Here is a 20,910-nt window from a genome sequence, read left to right as displayed (position 1 = left end):
ATATGGTTTTAACTGGATTTAACATTCCCTATTCTATTGTGGGAATAAGCAAGCATTAAAAACGTCCCTTACAGTAGTTACAAAACCAGCAAAAATATTAAGTGTAAAGAGCTTTATTATTCTCCCTTTCTTGATTGTTGTTTATATTGACTCTCATGTTTCTGTGTGTTAGAGTATGTGTGTAGTTAGTGCCATATATCAGTTGAACAGAATTTTAAAATGGGACAGTCCCATTTAAACATATTTATCTCACTTCCAACATTTCATACAAAAGGTCTTAGATTATTACTACAAAACTTAGTTTTTGTACAGTAAGCTTCAGTGTGAAATTCATATGACTTAAACTTTTCCATTTACTTTCTTATTTTTTTCTCTTTCTATACAGTTCGTTTTCTATAAAGTTTGTTTTTGTTTCTCTGCTAGGAAACTCCTTGCTCTGGTGTATCTAAGATACCTTTTTTTTAGTTGCTTCAAAAAACCATTTTTTTACCATTTTATTTTACAGTTTCTGAAGAGTTTTGTTTGCCTTCCTATGGCTACTTGTTCTTAATAAATACCTGTACTACCTGTGAATGAATAACTTGGAATTAAGAAGTTTATTTTTGTAACCACCTCAAAGAAAATTAAATTTTTTGTTTCTCTTTAATCACCTAAAAAAAGTTCTATTCTTAACAATCTTTCTTAGAGTGTTTATTGTATGCATGTGCATGCTATACATTCTTGGAACAATTAGTAAAACTACAGGCACATCTGAAGGCATATTCTGCATTTTTAGTGAAACATATTTTGAATAACTAGCTGATCTATTGAATAGAGTTGTCCATTGATTCTAAAGATATTTTTTTCTGTGCTCAGACAAATCAAGATGGTAATCATTTATCATTTCTTGCCTTCATGAAAAGGAGTGATGAATAATATGATTGGAAGGAATGCATGAGTCATGAAATGGGGAGCTGGGCAATCATGGAAAAATTCACTTTAAAAATTCTCTTTTGCTTACCAGTATCTGTAATGTGAGTTCAGTTTTCTGTAACATAATCCAGAAATTACACTAGTAGAGGTTTTAATAAAAGCCTTGGGTGGATGAACAACTCCCCTAAGTTGAACTGAACATTGCTTGGTGGATTGTAAAAAGGAATTTTTTTAACTCTCAGCTAAAAGTGTTTGTGGATACAGTGATCAGAGGACACTCCCTCTTCTGACCCCTGTTTGAATGTGAAAATAAAATGTCTTAAATTATACTACAGTTAATATGGAGTGAATACAGATGGTCTTGAAAGTACGTGCACTATTATGAAACAGCTTTTAAGAGAGGTGTTAAAATATTGATAACTTGGTGGAGCACTTCAAAAACTCTTACTTATATTTCAGAGGAAGATCTGTGTAGCCAGTCCACATTTAAACTCTTTTGTTGGATGTACACAGAAGTATTGTTACTAAATAAATGGCTCAATTTGTTATAGCTCTACTCCCAAAAAAAATCTATCTTGTTTTCAATTTTTCTCTTATACTAAAATCATCAAGGAAGTATGGAATAATTGCACAGCAGAATCAAGCACCTACTCTTGAGTCCCGGGCAAGACTTGCATAACCAGCTGTTGTTCTCCCTGCAGTGACCTGGGCTAGGCAGCCTAGCATCTGCCTCTGTTTTCTTTTCAGTGACCCAAGCCAGATTTCTTCAAAGTCTATTGCTGATATTTTCCCTACAGTCATTCATGCTAATTTCTTTTACATGCTACAGCTGTTTTTGAAAGATCTTTTCCCTTTTCTTTTCTAACTTTTTTGTAAATTTAAAGCAGTGATTTTTTTTTTTAAAATTACTAGATAATCTTGACCGTAGGACTGTTCTGGTTATCTTGCTTTAAGGTTTATGTCAGCACTGTAGAAGAAGGGTAAATTAGATTTACTTTCCAGAGGAAAGCTCAGTCTGACCAGTGGTCCTTATGGACAAAGAATCCTGATTTTGAACTGAATCTCATTTAACTTGAGACAGTCAAAGTGAATGTGTTGGTGGTGGCTTGGGACACAGTAGAGCTCAGAAAAATTTAGAAGCAAAAAGGTAGATATTTTGCTCTGTGAACAAACAGTATGAAGAGATTGTGTGGCAAAATATTCTAAATAAGAAGAAAGGGCTATTAATGATATAAAACTGTTAATTATGGGATTAAGCTGACCTCAGGAAGGTAATATTGTAAATAGCTAAATGCAAACCAATAAAGTTTAAATTTGCAATTTTGGAGATGTGGCTCAGCTTTTGCAGTTGTTCCTAGTGGAAATTATGGAAAACCTTTTAGAAAAACTAATTTTTTTTAAAGTAGAAGAATGCAAATGATTAGTGGTTTTCTTGTTTCTATTTTTTTCCCTGTAAAAGACTCGAATCTTAAAGTAAGCCAGTGATTCTTGGTTCTTTGCACATTTATGTTTTATGAGAGATTGTGCACCTTGCTTTCAGTTTGCAATATTAAAATTCCCTCAACAACTTCAGTTTATGTAGGCAAGTGAATTAAAAAAAATACTCTGGCTACTACTGACTGACTAAATTTTGCTTTTGCTGAAAATGCAAATGATATGGATAACATCAGCATTTTATCCTTTCTAGATCAATATTAAGTGTTTTTTGAGCTACCTTGTTCTGGGACAGCTAGGTTAGTTATTGTTTGAATAAATACTACTCTGCAGTCTAAACTGCAGCATAATAATGATGACACTTTGGGAGAAGCACTTCAGATACTGAAGAAGGTAGCCTCACTAAGCCCCTTCCCCTAGCCATGTGTTTTCACCACTTTTATGCAGTCTGCTGCTTGTATATCCAGGCATTCTTTTGCTATGTTAGTTTTAATCTTTATTAATTTTCTGATCTTAGTACATTAGTGCCAATTCAAGGAAGGAGTGAAAAAAAGACAGTTGAAGGAGGCAGTCACGAAGGAATGCTGAGACCCAATGCTTAGGAATGGTGAGAACAATACTGCTGCCAGTTACATGAAATGCAATGGTATTAATCACTTACTGTCTCTCAAGTTTCTCTCTGTATTTTACAGCAGCAGGAGTGCAAATTATAATGTGTTTGGCTACTTTTAACTCTTAATTTACTCATTTCTACTGTTGTTGATCTTCAGAAAGTACAGCAGTGTTTTAAAAACTCTTAGACACCGGAAAAACTAATGCAGAAAAAAAGCCTGTATTGTTGGGAAAAAAAATTAGTTGTTTGGCTCAATATGATAGGGCTTTTCTTAAGTAAGTTCCCTGTGATGCATTGTTTTTAAAGTGTTCCAAAGCTGTCTTAAGGTAAAAATGTATGCACAATTTATAAGGCTTAGTTGACATCCTGTATACAGGAATTCAAATTTTATCTTTCAGTTTTTCTCATATACACCCCTATTAGTTCTTCCATCTTGTAAGTCCTTTGTTTTCGACATTTACCTAATTTTTTTTCTCTACAAAAGATTTCTTTCCAGTTCTTTTGCTGTTCTGGTACAAACATGAATGAATGTGCAAACCCTCTGTATTCAAAATTCATACTCTGGTTAGATTCAAGATATGTGTCAATGTATATGAATATATATATATATATATATTGGTGTCAAAGAAATATTTTTATGCAATTATTTCATTAAGATCATGGTATCAAGTAGAGTGTTTTATTCACATGATACTTTCAGAACCTTAAAAAGCAACAGAAAAATAATGTGCATGACAATATTTGAAAATGTGTTTATGTATTTTTAACACTAGTTGTATGCAAATAACTTGAGCAAAACTATTTATGCTTTTCCATAAATCAAATTACAGATTCACATAATATATAAGGTCAGAAGGCTCCATTAGATGTCATCTAAGGCAGCCTCTCATCTCACTGTAGGGTCAGCTAGAGCAGGTTCTAGAGGAGATTGTCTGGTTGGATTTTGAATATCTGCAAAGGTGGAGCCTTCATAGCTGTTCTGGACAACCTGTTCCAGTCTTTGATTATCATATAAGTAAAATAAATTCTTCATATTTTTTAGTTAGTTTCCTTGTATTTGTATGCATTAATTTTTGTCTGTTGACTGGTTGCCACTTAAATGAATTAGGCTCAATTTTCTGCACTCCTTCCCATTAGAAATGTCTAGAAATAGATAAAAGCCCCTGAGGGCTGTCCTCTTAGGGCTGAACTGTCCCAAGTCTTTCAGTATCTGCTCATATTTCGTACACTTCAGACCCTCTGCTGGGTGCACTGCAGTAAGTCTGTGTCTTTCTTATACTGGGGAGCCCAAAACTGTATTGAGTACTCCAGAAGGATATCACAAGTGCTGTCTAAAGAGGAAGCATCACCTCCCTTGACTTTCTAGTAAAACGTTTCTGATTGACCTTGGCCTCTTGTGCTGTAAGTACTCATTGCTGGCCTGTGTTCCACATGGTGTCCACTAGAATGCTTGGGTTCTCTTCTGCAAAGTTCTGCAGATCCTTGGCCCTCAGCCTGTAGTGTGGCACATGGTGTAATTCTTGTTGCTGATTGATGTGAGGCTGACCACAGCTTGTAATACCATGGATCCTCCTTTGTGCTATTCTTCAGCAGAAGAATAGAGTGCTGGTGTTTGATTTGTTGAGGTCCTGGGGACCCTGCTGTGATTTCTATGTCCCTTCACATACTACTTCAGCCCAGTTTGTGTGTCCCTGCTTCCAATCTCCTGTATGCTCTGTTTTTGTGTTTGAGTTCTGCCAAGTCACTGCTTGTTCATTTAGGTCTTCTACTGCATTTGCTCATTTTTCATGGTGTTTGGCATGTACTGTTTTTAAGGTTGAAGGAAGACATACCTGACAATTTAGTTTTCCTGGACCATTCTCTCTATAACCATCTGCCATGTGATTCTTCCAAGCAGATCCCTGAACAGGTCAGATTCTCCTCTGCTTAAGTCTAGGCTTATGATCCCACTTTTTTTTTTTTTTTAACCTCCTCTCAGGATGCAAATTTCACCATCTTACCGTTACTGCAGCTAAGGTGGTCTCCAGCTTTTATATCCCTGACTTGTAATTCCTTGTGTGTAAGTATGAGTCCAACAGAAAGTCTTCCCCACAACAGCTCCTTAATAAACTTGTGGTCTAGACACTTCAGAAAACCTCTGGATTGCTTGATCCTTGTGTTGTTCCTTTAACAGATACTGGCAAAGTTAAACTGCACAAGGAGGATCAGGTCCTGCAAGTGTGCTGGGAGTTGTAGGGAGTGTTTCCCAAGGCACTGTTCTACTCAGAGATTTGATTGGTAAAAGTAAGAAAAAAATAGTGCCTTTTCAAAAGGGAGAATATATGGATTAAGTTAAAAGAATAATTACTTGCTTAATTCATATTAGGAATTTATCTGATTAGGTAGAAAGGATTTGGGGTAGAGATTTATTTTTTACCTAAATACTTTATATGAAGCAAAAGATTAGTGAATATTTTGCTAAATAGCTCAGAAAATTGCAACTAAATATTTTGCATTTCCTCATGCATTATTAACATTGCTTCTGTGAAAACATGATCATCCACACTATTTCTTTTTGACAGCAAATTCCACAAAAATTTCTGCTAACAGATGATTAAATACATTGAAGGAAGACTGGAGGAGGAAGGGGTAGCATAGTAGAATTGTCAGAAGCCCTGTGATGCAAGCTTTCATTTTCTGATATTCAGTCTTTTTCAGTCTTTTACCTTCAGTTCTGTTTTAAAAATATATTGTTGTTAGAACTACAGCTGAATTTTAATGTTTTATCTTTTTTCTTTGGGAAGTTTTTAGAATTGGACAGTTAAAGCGTGTTAGAGACCTTGTGTTTGAATGTATTTGAGCTTTGGAAGTTGCAATGTTCTAGCTTTCTTACGTTGTTCTCAAGTAGATAGTGCACCCATAATCTTAATAATTTAAGAATAGCAAACACACAGCTGAAGTGCATTCCATTCATTCAGATAAGAGGCGTTACTTGTTCCATATGGTTGTGTCTACCAACCTGTTAGCTAAAACGTGATTAGAAGTTGAGTTGCTTTCTCTCCTGCTGCCTTTGTTATGCTGATTATGAGAGTATGTTGCTCCCTACGTCTGGGCATTTCTTTACATGGAGAGTGATTTTTCACTGCAAAATTACTGTGCCTTTTATTTGTTGTATGAAGTAGCAAAATGAAGTGGTTTGCATGATGTTTGTTTGAGCAGAATGCTGAAAAGATCATAGCATATGCTGGTTTTGGTATATACTTATGGCTGTCTTATTTCATGGATGGGCTGGATATCCCCAAATATGTGGACAGAATGAACAAGGCCTGCTTCTACTACTAAATAATAAACCTCCTTTGCTCAAATAGCAGAGTGAGCCAGGCTGGAAGGGACCACAGTGGGTCATCTGGTCCAATCTTCCTGCTCAGGATGAGTCATCATATGGCACGGGATTGTGTCCAGATGAATCTTGAATATCTCCAGTGAGGGAGACACTATAACCTCTGTGTTCCAGTACCTGGTCACTCACACAATAAAGTTCTTCCTCATGTTTAAGTGGAACTTCCTGGGCATCAGTTTCTGCCCATTGCCTCTTGTCTTATTGCTCAGCACCACTGAGAAGAGCCTGCCTTTATCCTCTTGACACCCTCTCTTCAGATACTTATGTATATTAATGAGGTCTGATCTCAGTTATCTCTTCTTGAGGTTAACAGGCCAAATTCTCTCATCTTTTCTTTATTAGAGAAATGTTCCAGTCCCTTAATCATCTTTGCCACCTTCTGCTGGATCCACCTGAGTAGCTCCATGATTTTTTGTTTACTGAGAGGAGCCCAGAACTGGGTACAGCCTTCCAGGTGTGTTCTCGCCAGGGCTGAGTAGAGGGGCAGGATCACCTCTCTTGCTATACTGGCAGTTCTTTTTCTAATGCACATCACTATTCCCTTGGCCTTCTTGGGCAGACTGCTGATTCATGGACAGCTTGCTGTCCACCAGGACCCCCAGGTCCTCCTGTGCAGAGCTGCTTTCTAGCAGGTTGGCCCACAGCCTGTGCTGTTGCATGGTTATTCCTCCCCAGGTGCAGGAACCTGCATTGCCTTTATTGAGTTGTAGAAAGTTCTCTTCCCATCTTTCCAGCCATTTGAAGTCCTTCTAAAGGTTTGCACAGCCCTCTGTGGTATTGGCCACTTCTCCCACCTTTGTGTCATCAGTGATCTTGCTGGGGATGCATCTGCCCCTTCATCCAAGTCATTAATAAACAAGTTAAACAACACTGGACCCAGCATCGAACCTTAACACCAGTAGTGTCAGACCTCCAACTAAACTCTGTCCCACTGATTATGACCCTCTGGTTCAACCAGTTCTCAATTGCCATCACTGTTGACTTGTCCAGTCCACACTTCCTGAGTTTGCCTATGAGGATATTGTGAGAAACAGTGTCAAAAGCCTTGCTGAAGTCAAGGTATACAATACCCACTGCTCTCCCCTCATCCACCCAGATCGTTGTTTCTCTATAGAAGACAGTCAGGTTGGTCAAGCATGATTTACCTTGAGTGAATCCATACTGACTATTCCTGATCAGCTTCTTGTCATCCATGTGGATACAGATGGCCTCCAAAATGAGGCTCCATCACTTTTCCAGGGACTGAGGTGAAGCTGACTGGCTGGTAGTTCCCTGGGTCCTCCTTCTTGTCCTTTTTGAAGACCACAGTGACATTTGCTTTCCTCTGGCCTTCAGACACCTCTCCTGATGGTCATGACCTTTCAGAGATGACCATGAGCAGCCTAGCTGTGATGTTCTCTAGGTCTCTCAGGACTCATGAATGCATCCTGCCAGGGCCCATGAGCTTGTTGATGTCAAGTTTAGCTAGTTGTTTTTGAACCCAGTCCTTATTGACCAATGGAAAGCCTTCCTTCCAACATTCCTTTACTCTGGGTCAGAGATTCCTGAGGTCTGCTCTTGACAGTGAAACCAAGGCTGCTTCCAACCTTTCCATCACCAATAAGGCATTCCCTGTCAGTTAGTATAAGTCCGAGGAGCCAGCACACCATTCTTTGTGGGATCCTTCACTACCTGTCTCAGAGTTGTCATCAGTGCTTTTCCAGGAACCTGCCAGACTGTTGATGCTTTCCTGCATTGCTTCTTCAGTGCATTTCAGGGTAATTTTATGACTCCCACAAGAACAGGGCCTGTACCTTTGAGGCTGCCTCTTAAAGACTTTGTCCAATTCCTTTGTCCTGATCAGGTGTCCTGCAGCAAATAGCAAACAGTGTCACCTGTGCCACTCTGCCCTTTTATCTTAACCCATAAGCTCTCAACTTATTCATCATCCATCCCAAGACAGAGCTGAATGCATTCCAGGTGTTGTCTCACACAGAGGGTGACTTCACCACAGCACCTTTGTGGTCTGCATCTCCTAAACAGTGTGCAGCATCATGACAACATTCCAGTTAGGAACTCTCCTACCATGTCACTGTAACCCCATTGAGACCACTGACTGCACACAGGTCTCTAATTCTTCCAGTTCGTTCCCCATACTGCTTGCATTGCTTTACAGCATTTTATAGAAAGTATTTGTGTCAATATCAGAATATTAATATAATAATACCATAATATTAATCGGATAGTGGTAGTGAAAACGGGCACCCCCTAGTGGTGTGTTGTGGATTTGGCTTTGGGTTCTTGTGCTCGCTGACGGTATCCTCTCTTAAGCCTTCTAAGGTGGTTGCTATAGGTTTCCCTTCTCACCCCTCATGTCTGTCAAGCCTAGCTATGTTCCTCTTCCAATCTAGTTTAAAGCTTTTTCAGTGAACCCTGCTGACTCCTGAGCTAAAGTCTGAGCTAATGTCATACTCCCCTATGTAATGTCATTTCCTATCTTCTCTCAATTTCTTCCTTCTGTTTCAGTTGTTGAGGATGATCACTATGTGTGGAAAGAAAAACAGACTTTACAAGAGAATAGACCTGAATGTCTGAGATGTGGTAATGAATTTTCTGGCTTGAAAATTAGACTTTTACATATTGCTGGTTTAACTGGGCTGACCAGCTGAGTGATTTAAATATTAAAACTAAAAATAAAACAGAAGTAGCCTCTTTCAAAATAAGGGAGGAAAGGGGCCATTTTTGCAATTTTTTTTGTCAAGTATTTCTAAGTTGATGTAGTTGACTTCCTTTGATGTGGCACCTGGGAGTGAACCTTTTGGGTTTGGTTTGTGTGTTTGTTTTCTTTTCCCCAGAATCTTCTGCAGGTTTGGAACCTTTCTGGCAATTACTAGATGTCTCAGAGGTCAGTTCAACATCTAGGGATAGTCCAGACACTGGATTTTAACCTTGACTTAGGTCAAAAAGTTAGCAGGTACTTAAAAGCTTACATGGGTTTTTACAGATATTGTAGAGCTCTCATTAGCTTTTTCCTAAGTAAAATTCTCTCATGTGACTCAGTCTTGGAAATGTGTTGTTTAAGATTCCTATTCAGAAACATACTCAACAGGATTCATAACTTTAGCTTGCCTTTCATACCTTGTAGGTTGCTGGGTGTTATATGGTAGTGGACATAAAAAGGTTTATGATAGCTCAGCTTAAAATGCAGCTCCGGAGAATCTTGGAGGTTGAACCTATGCTTTCTGCCAAAATGGTAATGATGGATGCACTGTTGATTTGTATACCTCAGAAAGTGTTGCTGTGGGAATTGGGAGATGACAAGTTCAATCCTTAACTCACCACCACATACGTGCTGTGGCCCTTCTCTGCTTCACTTCCTTTTGTTAAAGTGGAAATGACAGATTTACTGAATGGTAAATACAGATAAAACTGAGTGTTTCTTTCTTCTTCCTCAAGGTTTTGTCAGAATGTACAAATAGCTGTGATGAAAAAAGTGAGGAAACTAGATTGATGGAGGTGAAAAATCACACCAAGAGTGACTGAGGAAATCTGTGAACCTATGCCTTAGGTGAGGATGTTTTGTCAAAACTGACATTTGCCAACATGATACTTCTTTTGGGATAAATACCAATATGAATTTACCCAGTACTCGCTTAGGAACATTTCTTTAAAACAGGTGTTATTGACTATAGGAACAGTAAGTTGTTTCTTAACTGCAGAAATGCAGGCAGTTTCTTATATGCTGAGAGCCATGTATGAGAATTTCTTGTACACTTTGTATTCTTCTAGAGGCAGCAAAAAATTCAGTGAAACTTTTAAATTGCATATATTAAGGCTGATTTATTCTCCTCCTTGAGCTAGATCCTTCTCACCCTCATTTTTTAATCTCAGACAATTTTTTATTTAACCTTTGAAGGAAGTCTACTTAAAACAATACTAAATCATTTTTGTGTGAGAGAGGTCATTTTGAGAGTCTACGATCATATCAATAGCTATAATTGCACTTTAATCAGAAAAAGATCAAATATTGAATCCTGTTGCCGGAATTACTTCAGCCTCTGATTAGCCTATTATTTTCTGTGACCAGCTGTCACTTCCAAACACTTTTGCCTAGGAGTATGAACAGACTCCACAGAGTTTTATGGTAGGGCTTTTTTGGTTTGCATTTGTTTGGTTTTTTTTATGAATATGTAAAGAGACCTGTAGAGAAATAAAACTTCATTGTGTACTTGCATTCAGGACTCTTTATTAAGGGAATTGATGTCCAAATCCATTTTTCTCCAAGTCAAAAAGTCCTTGAACTTGTTCAGAAAGATGCCATAACTAGTTGGCATCAAAAGTTAGATGACAAAACAGCTTCCTGGAACTGTCCATTTATAGGACCCAGGTCTGTACTCTATAAGGAACAGACAGCTTACTTTGTAATTTCTTTATTTGTTTGTTTGTTTTTAAATTTGACAACAATAAATGCTTTCTTATGAACCTAGATAACTGACTTCAATGGCAAATGAGTTTTGGCTTAATGATTTGATGCTGGGATCAAATGCATTTTTATCTTTGGTAGGCTTCCCAGAGTACTTTCCCTCTGTCTACGGAGACCTAAGATTTTTGAAGGTGTTTTTGGCCCAGCTTGCAAGGAAAGCATAGATACTAATACCTGGTCTGTGATTTAGTTTCTCTAACTTTTGCTTTATTTACGGTATTGCATTTTTAAAAATATTTCGGTTTGTTTTAGAACATCATGTCATGGCGATGAAATTGCTCAGCCCTTATAACAGTGTCATTCTCTTGAAAATTTTGGGAGGTTGAGTTCACCTTCTGCATGGTTGGTTGCAAAAGATTTTGCATTTTAAATGAGGAAGGGAAATACCCTACTACAGAGTAAAAGTAGGAGTACAGATTTTAGTCTTACTAAAAAGGATAATTGACATTTGAGAAATACATAAAATAAATGCTTTCAAATAAATTGTCTTGCATTTCCTGTGTTTGTGAATTTTTTTGTGTTGTTAAAAGCAGTGTGAAAACATATTTTTATGTCAGCTATTTTGGACTCATAGTTCATACTGTACTTTTCTCTGTATTGAGATTAATGTTGAGAAAAAGGGTAAGGCATTTTTGTTATGGCCAATTTATTTTATTTCAGACTGTATTATCACTTGGTGAAAGCCCTATTGATTAGCCTTCATAGCTTTACAGAGCTTTTCTTGTAAGCACTTAAAAGTTTGAGTTGTCTTAGTCCCATAGGACAGAGAGAAAGCGGTTAGTACCATGAAATTCTTCTTCTGTATGTTTCCAGCAGCTTGAAGCCTGCTCTTGGAATGCAGAATATTAGCACATTAATGTTATTAACCCCTTTAGTACAAAATGGGTTTGGAAGTAAATATATTTTTATATCTTCAAAGTCTAGGTTGTTTCTTCTATGTCAGTACAGTTTCTTAAAGCTGAAAAATGTGTTGCTGTGCGACAAACAGATGCTGCTCTAACAATGCAATACATTATGTACCAAAAATGATCTTGGTTTTAATCATAGATGCTGATTTAATGAGAGAAGACTCTCTGACATCAAAAATGGATTTAGGGTGTGATTTTGTTTTCTCTATGTTTTCTCTACATAATTAATACAAATATGGTACCTTATATATTCTCTTTTAAATTTGAAAATGTACTTTGGTTTTATGCCATTTTATACTGCTGTTTTCTAATTCTGCCTTGTACAATAGTCTTTTTTTTTTTAATTCCTTTTTTGTGATATGAACACAAGGGCATTAGTAAATCTCGTATCTTTAGAGTGTTTTCTCAGAAATTATTGACTTCTTACAGAATCATTCTGTTCATAGTTAATCCTTGCATTTTGCATACATATTCTTTTTCATTTATTTTCTAAGTGTTTCCTATTCAGTGTTTTCATCCTGCATTTAGCATGTTGGACATGTAAGATGTTTGTCTGTAACTAATGTAAGTTTATGGATCAGGAAAACAATGCTCATCAATATCTTCAGACACTATCAGTACTTTATATCTTGAGAATACGCCTGACCTCCTGGGAGCATTTCATTGTTGGTATCTCTTCAGTTTTGCTTTCATTTTATTCTGCAGATATTTTGTAACTTAACTTTAGTTGCTAGCTCTAATCCCTTCTATCACCGATACAAATTTTGATTGACAATTTTACTTTTAGATAAAGTCAGATAATACTATACTTGGGGGGGAAAATGTCTTCATATTGTGTTTTTAATTCCACTGAACCCAGCAGAGTTAAATGTAGTTTGGATGCACAGGGAAGAATTAATGATTGGAAGATACAGAGTTGGTAAATTATTTATTCTGGCCCTGAGGAAGCTGAAAAGCTGAGTGAAAGACTAATAAATCATTTGTGGTAGTGCTGGTTGTCACTTCCAATTATTTTAGACGGTTTTGTGATAAACTGCAGCACCTGCTAGATATCCCTGCACCATCCCTTGATGCTTGCAGTGCAGCTTGTTCAGTCGATTATCAAAGGCAAATTTGTCTAAAGTTTCCTCAGGTTGGAAAGAGAATTACTTTTCTCAGTCACCCCTTCCTCCATTTGTTAAGTTCCTTTTTCATTGCATGCATGTAATAGGCAAAATCAATGATATATGTAGAATTTTATTGACATAATGTACATTCGGGTATGGTTGATGAAACCACTGAGGAACAGGATGAGGGGTGATGTGTTTTCGAGTATAAATGTGCCTTTGAAAAACTCACTTGCTTTCATCTTTCTGCATAGCAGTTGTTTCTAGTAACATGACAACTAGTATTGGTCCTCTGGTTTTGAGAATTATGTTTCAGGTAGTGCTGAAGATATAGAGGAGGCTAACTTGAATATCGGTTGACTTTGTCACTTGTTAAACTTTTCTACTGCTTTTATTCAAAAGGTCTTAGTTTAAAAACATGATTACATATACAGATCATACATGGTGCATGCAACACTTGCACTAACAGATTAAAGCAGAGAAAAGTAGTTGAAAGACTGGAGAAAAGATTAAGAAAGAACAGTGAAGTGATTTTTAAAGAGGGAAGGAAGAAGACTGTTGGAAAGATTAAGGCTGCTTTTAGAGAAAAACTGAAAGTGAGGTAAAAGGTGTAGAAATAAAGAGCTGAGATGGGTTAGTGGAAGGCAGCTGTTTCTTTATATCACTTCACTGAGAATTACACTGTTAGTCACCATCTCGTATAGCTGCAGTCTGGACACCCTTTACTCTGAGACAGAAGAACCAGGCCTATCCTGAGAATATTTATCTTTCTAAACTGAAAAGGTGATAAAATACAATGCCATACTATATGCATTGCTTGCAAGATTCTACATTGTCATCTCAGAAAAGAGTTTCAGAAAGTTGAGCTCAAAGTTTGTGTGTGGTCTGAAGGATGGGGAGGAGGGAGCGCCTGATTGTTCAAGCACTTAACATGTTCTATTTCTGCTCATCTTGGGGAAAGAACTGCAAAGGTTTAAAATTGCATTTGTATTAAAATAAACTAGAATGCAAAGTAGTCAGCTTAAAACTGTTGAGATTCTCTTTCATGTCTGTTAGAGGTGAATGAATGCATCCTAACACGTCTTAACACATAGTGCTGAAAGACTTGCTTGTAAATGTTGAATGCTGTAACTTAACAGTTACATGGTAAGTTTTCAGTATCTTCTCAATTACCTTCCTAACATCATCCATCCAAATAACATTGAATTCTGAATATTCAGGGTCAATACAACATAGAGCTCCAATCCTTGGAAGGTAGACAATTCAATTTTTTTTTTAATATTGATTTCAATTTTTTCGTTAATGGGTCCCAGCTTGGAATTTCAAGTGAAAACTTTGTCGTAGGAAGTGGTGGTATTTTGATGCAGATAGATAATTCAAGTACAATCAGAGAAGTAACCATGCTGACTAAAATCACAATTAAAAGAGCTTTTTTTTCGTGTTTTAAATCTTGTTCAGGCAGACTTGTTTTTTTTTCATTGTGCTTTTTTTGTAGGTGAGGAAGGAATCAGGTGAAAAATTCAAGCACAGTCACCTTGCTCCCCCAGATGACTTCAATACAGAGATCTGCAGAATTTCAGCTCTAGGTCTGTGAACTTTAGGAGAGCTCCATGAATACATCTGTTCAAGTTCCAGGAAGTAGAAACTAGGTGCCAGAAAAACATACAAATCTCTGTCAAGGGGTACTTGCTGTCTGTGGAGACAGGATTTTTTGCTTTTTCCTGGAAGGTTATTTTGCTGTATCAGAGTCTGTTATTTGCAACCAATGATGACAGTATAGAAATGCAGGCTGTAGGAGCTGATTTATATTATTATAATTCAATTATTATTTGCAGGTATTTCTGTAAGCATAGTATATCTGATAGTAACAGAAAATCTGGAATTATTCCTGCAGCTTGAATCAGCAATTTATTCATTATTTGAACATAAAGACTTACATGGACATTAATTGTCAATTTTTTTGTTTCCTAATGTTCCCAAAGAAAAGGTGGTGTCTGTAGTAAATTTGGTTTTCAAAAAATATTTTACTGTAGTAATTTTGTATTTATTTATTACTAAACACAGTAAGTACATTTCTGAATCTTTAGTTACATGTACAAAGATATGTACATATTGTTTACATGTACAAAATTAATATTTTTAAAATTTTGCATGAAAAAACCCAGTTAATTTATTTTTACAACTTTTCAAATTCATGTTCAGTTCACACTGAGTTAAGTGCACAAATATAGTGATATCTTGGGTTTTTAACATACATGTTAAAATGGGTAGGACAAAAAATGCATTTCAAAACAAAAATTAACTTCTTTAATGAGAAATTTATAATAAACTGAACTGGTAACTCTGCTTAAAAAAAAGGTAAATTTTATTGTCAGAAAATATTTTTATTCTGTTCTAAAATAGAACAAGTCTTTCTGCTTCTCCTGTTATTTTACAACATTCAAAGTTGTTGAAGTGTCACAACCAAAACTTTTAAAAAATAGGTAAGTTATTTCAAATCCATCTGAGAGATTGTCACAGTCTATAAATGCTGAATAAGTAATTAAGCAGACTATTTCCATGTTTTTGCCTGTTTTTTCCTTTAACCTTTAGCAGTGAGGCATATGACAACCAGAGTGATTCAGACCACACACACTTCTAGTCTCCTTTCTCCAGCCTGTCCAATAAAAAATTCTTAGAAGGTTTGCTTAGGAGTTTGAGGAGTCTGTGACATTATTTCCCACATACACTATTCTGCCTTTTGGAGATCTGGAAGCTTTTGCTGAGAATCAGCAATGGTGTCTTTTTACCTATCAACTTGAAGCTGTGTTGTTTGGGGCTTGTGAGTTTTTTGTGTGTATGTTATTTTTTTTTGGTGGTGTTGTTGTTCATCCCCCATTTTCTTCTCTCCTCCAAAAATTAGGTCACTTTTTGATCCTCTGTAAAATTTTAATGTCCCATGGCAAACAGTTCTGTGGATTGACTTTTAACTAGGTGAAGAAATAACTCCTTTTGTTTGTTTTGCAAATGCCACTTAGTAACTTTGTTCAGTTATCCCATTCTCTAATTTTATGCTCTAATAAAAAAAATAAAAAATAAAAGTGTTTCAGCTTTGGATGAAGGGGCAGGCAGCTCAGGACAACAAGAGAGTTGTGAGGTTATAAAGTGAGAATGCAGGAAGGGCCAAAGCCCAACTATAACTTAATCTGGCTGCTGCTGTAAAAGAAAAAAGTTTCTGTAAATACATTAGCAACAGAAGGAGGATTGAGGACAATCTTCATCCTTTATTGGATGTGGAGGAAATATAGTGACAAAGAATAAGGAAAAGGCTGAGGTACGTAATGTCTTCTTTGTTGCAATATTTAAAAGAAAGACCTGCTGTCCTCCAGGTACCCAGTCCCCTGAGCTGGAAAATGGGAACAGGGACCAACATGAAGTTTCCATACTCCCGGGGGAAGTGCTCAGTGATCTGCTACACCACTTAGAAACATGCAAGTCTATGGGGATGGATGGGATCCACCCAAAGTAGTGAGGAAGCTGGCTGAAATGTTCACAAAGTACTTTAATGCATTTACCAGAAGCTCTGGTTCACTGGGGATGTCCCAGTTGACTGCAGCTTTGCAAGTGTGAAGCCTGTCTACAAGAAGGATCAAAAGGAGGATCTGGGGAACTAAAGGCCTGTCAGCTTGACAGGTGCTGGGGAAGATCATGAAACAGATCATCCTAAGTGCCATCACATGGCATGTACAGAAGAACTGCAGGATCAGGCCCAGCCAGCATGGGTTTATGAAAGGCAGGTTCCTGTTTATCTAACCTGATGTCTAATGGCATGGTGATCCATTTACTGGATGAGCAAAAGGCTGTGAATGTTGTCTGCCTGGACATGAGTCATGGTTTGGCCAGTGTTTCCTGTAGCATTCTCTTGGAGAAACTGGCTGCTCATAGCTTGGATGAGTGTACTATTTGTTAGGATGGGGGGAGGGAGGGAGGGATGAACCCAGAGACTGGTGGTGTAGGGAGTTGCCAGCTGGCAGCCAGTTAAAAGTTATGCTCTCCAGGGCTCAGTACTGAGACCAGCCCTGTTTAATATTTTCATCAATTATATGGATGACATGATCAAGTGCACCTGTGATCATTTTGCAGCTGACACCATGTCGGGCAGGAATGTTGATCTGCTGAGGGTAGGAAGCCTGCACAGAAGGATCTGGACAGGCTGGATCAATGGGCCAAGGTCAATTGTTTGAGGTTCAACAAGGCCAAGTTCCAGGCCCTGCCCTTGGGTCACATCAACCCAGGCAGTGCTACAGGCTGGGGCAGAGTGGCTGGAAAGCTGCCTGGAGGAAAAGGACCTGGGGATGCTGATTGACTGCAGCTGATCATGAGCCAATGTGTGCCCAAGTGGCCAAAAAGGCCATTGGCATCCAGGCCTGTATGTATGTGGCCAGCAGGATGAGGGCAGTGATGGTTCCCCTCTACTGGGCACTGATGAGGCCACATCTTGAGTCCTGTGTCCAGTTCTGGCCCCATGAGTACAAGAAGGACATTGAGAAGCGTGTCCAGAGCAAGGCAATGAAGCTGGTCTGGAACGCAATTCGGATGAGCAGCAGAAGGAGCTAGGGTTGTTTAACCTTGAGAAAAGGAAGCTTGTGAATCTTTATTGCTCTCTACGACTACCTGCAAGGGTGGTCGTATCCAGGTGGAGGTCTCTCACTTGTCCCAGGGAACAAGCACTAGAACAAGATGCAATGGCCTTGATGATCTTAAAGGTTTTTTCCTATCTAATTATTTCTGTGATTCTATTATTCTGTCTCCTTAGGATTGCTCTTTAATCATCTTACGTGCTTGTTCAGAAAAAAATAGGACATAAAAGAGCTTTCCTCCAACAAATAATTAGTAATCTGTCTTTGTGTACGACACAATGGAATAATGTCGTCAAGGTAATCTGCTTGGTAAAGGCAGTGTAAAGAACAGTATCCCTGTTTTCCTTAAAAATGAGTGTCAATTCCAAATTGCTGATGAAGATGTCCATTGGTTTGTTGAACTAGAATGCATAAAGTGATTAAAATACTAATTTAATGACAGTTGTATCACTTTTGTAAATACTTACGTAGTGCACTCTCTTCTCCAATAAAATTAAATTAGGAGGCATTCTCAAATATTAAATCCTTTTTTTTTTTCTATTGAAAATAACGATAAACTATGGAGCTACTAAGCTTTAAATCCTTTACAGAGTATATATTGGAAACTATTTTAAGAGTTGTGATAGAAGTATACCTAGAAAAAAATTTCAAGAATAGCCTTGATCCAAGAATGGGAGGTCATACATACCTGATATACTGCAATACTTTGTTAGATTTCTGCCTTAAGACTTAGGAAGACTGCAGTTTAAACAGTGCAACCAGCTGTTCAAAACAATTTTGGCTAACAAGCTATGGAACACAGAAAATAGAACTGAAGGGAAAAAAAAAATGTACAACTTTTTATCTTCTATGTTAGACCAGTTTTCAAATCCATTGTCTCTGTCATTTCAAGCAGGTATCCAGAAAGCACAGTAAAGGTATTTGCCAATGAGAAGTTATTCATGTATGAAGATGATTGTCAGCTTTTTAGTGTTTGCTTTCTCTGGAACAAGAGTGAGAAGTGCATGTTATAAGAAGAGGGGTAAAGCTCTGTTAATAACAGCAGGGAAGGCAGTATGAGCATGGCAGCTGTTTGCAGACAAACGTAATACCGAGGTGGACTGGGTGGGATCTTGCCTCTCTGCTGACGTCAGATGATCTCTTCCCCATTGTAGTGTTTGGTGAGGCTTCAGCCATCCTGCATTCTATCAGTCTGCTTCAAGGGAATAAGTATGAAGATAATTTTGTTTTGTGGTAAGAGTTTAAAAATGTTGTGATGTGTAGGACAGCAAGAGCAGGAAAAGCACTTTGGACTTGCAGTTGGTGATGGTGGTTGCTGCCTGGTAGAAATGTTTAGTTTGTGTTCTTGGACCAACCTCAAAGAAAGTTTTGTCCTTCGTGTGGAAGAGTTTTGTCTTTCTAATCACAGCAAATTTTCTTCCCCATGGAACTCTGGGTAGTTATTTAACTGAAAGCAAGGAAGTGCACAGAAGAGAGAGCTCAAACCCAGAATTTTATGCCGTGATCCTGAAATATGCTGCAGCTGAGTGATGATGAAGATATGAATAATTGAGTAACTTTTAGTCATTGCTAGAATGGAGTAGAGTTTTCCAGCTAACAGAAGTGGTGATAAGTGTTTTTTCTGCAGATGCTGCCAAATACCAGGTTAGCATCAACGAAGAATGTAAGAGTGTTGCTAAGCTACAGAGTAGATTGGTGAACTGTGATTCACAGTTCAAACAACTGTGTTTTCAGTTGTTTTTTTGACCATCCCTTATCCATCTCTTCAGTGGATTACATTAGCCAGATGTTTGTCCATGAGGTGATTTTGTCCAGCTACTTCAAGGTTGTGGCAAGTACAGGCAGTTAGAATGGTTCATTGGAACCCTGCTAATCCTATGTCTGTGTCACTTAGCAAGTCTCAAAACAGCTGCATGTAGCTCTCGAGAAGGAGCAGAAAAAGAAATGATACTTCAGAAATTTCACAGGCAAGGAACTGCTGGGAATTGTTCCGAGTTTTCTGCCAGAATTACGCAGATCACTACTTGAGTAACCAGGACATGTGTCACATCTTTTAAAGTAAGTGAGAGTTCATCATAGGTCAAGAGCTGTTGAGATACTCAGAAGAGTGAAAATAAATGTTTTTTCGTTTTACAAAGAGATCATTCAGAGATGCTGCTAAGTACTTTTAGTCCCTTACTTGATTCAAAACTAAATATGCTTGTAGTTGGCCTTTGTCAAGTAATTTCATTACTTGCTTGGGGACAGGTTGTGTGGCACTGAGAAGTAAACTACTTCTGGTTGTGTTTGCTCACTGTTGGATTGCTGAGTGTTTGAAAGAGGAAGGGAAGATTCTTCCATTACTGCACTATTTTTGTCCAGAGCTATGCAAACTCATGACTCTGCCATGAGAGACGCTGTCATGCCACAGATGATGAATTATATTTGGAAATCTTTACATTGCAGCCCAGACAGACCTTCATAATAAAATGTGCTGAAGTTTGAAAGTGTAGGTGATTTCTACTTGTGGGAATGAGTTAATAGCTCCTTATTGTTGCAAAAGCCTTATATATGTGACTGGTCTCAATAAGGCTTTTATGTGCTCAGCATTGAGAAGGGTAATTCTTAAAGAAACCTTTTGAGACCTGTGCTTCACACTGTGTCACTGCAGTTACCTGGTGACCCAGACCTATGCTGTTGGAAAGAATCCCATGGCTTGTGGTGTGCCCCCAGCCAGGGGTTCGAGACGTGTGCTTCGGTTATAATCCTTTACTTTCTGTCAATTAACATTTTAACTTTTGGGTGCTGTTTTATTTGTTAATCTTTCAGAAAATCTGTTAACTAAAAGGGAAACTGTCTGTTGTAGTGGGCTGCTATGTTCACATGTGGAACTGAAATACAGTGGTTGTTTCACTGCGGTTTTGTCACTGCTGGAGTTGGTGGATGCCCTTGGCCCTTTCTGGTATAGTCAACAGCCTTGTACACTCTTGCTGGCCACTGCCTCAGAAAGCCAATGTTCTGTCAGTGGCACTGATCAAGTTGCATTGATCTTAATTTTGATATTTTGCTTCTATACTTAAATTTCAACTGGTCTTTCCTGTTTCTAAATGCCTCCTAAAACGCCTCCATCCTGCTGCATGGTGTTGGCAATTGTTCTCTTGTGCACTGTTTGCAGAAATAACAACAGACTCAGACTAAGGACAAAGTTGCATCGTTGCTCCAGATTGTTAATTTTTCTCTCTAAAGATTTAGAAGATTAAATTTCACAAGTGGACATTATTGGATAGTATTTAAACACTAATTAAAGGTACTAAATATAAAATTGTGAATATTGCTGCTGTCTTTGGAAGCTGGAATTTACTTCATTGCAGAACAGTATAGGCTGCTAACTGAACAGTGGCTGCTCTCTCAACTTTGCTCTTACCTGGATATTGTCATTGTAGATATTTTCAGACTTAGCACCTTGTTATATGGCAGTAGAAATCAGGCTGATTAATG

At 37.8% G+C, this 20,910-nt stretch overlaps 1 protein-coding gene across 7 annotated transcripts in view; it reads left to right on the top strand.

Annotated features, from left to right (window-relative positions):
- TBC1D5 (TBC1 domain family member 5) overlaps positions 1 to 20,910 on the top strand; it is a 288,758-nt gene that overhangs the window by 7,742 nt on the left and 260,106 nt on the right. Inside the window, exons 3-4 of one of the 7 annotated variants that reach the window (XM_015618198.2) lie at positions 9,774 to 9,885; positions 14,310 to 14,400. The exons of 5 other annotated variants lie outside the window; for them this stretch is intronic. The gene's annotated coding sequence lies outside the window, so the exon portion shown is untranslated. The remainder of the gene's footprint in view (positions 1 to 9,773; positions 9,886 to 14,309; positions 14,401 to 20,910) is intronic. One more of the 7 variants, XM_015618199.2, reaches the window with a different exon arrangement.

This window comes from Parus major, chromosome 2, assembly GCF_001522545.3.
Source record: "Parus major isolate Abel chromosome 2, Parus_major1.1, whole genome shotgun sequence".
NCBI lineage: Eukaryota > Metazoa > Chordata > Aves > Passeriformes > Paridae > Parus > Parus major.
Note: the sequence above shows the minus strand (reverse complement) of the source record. Positions and strands in the feature narration are given on the sequence as shown.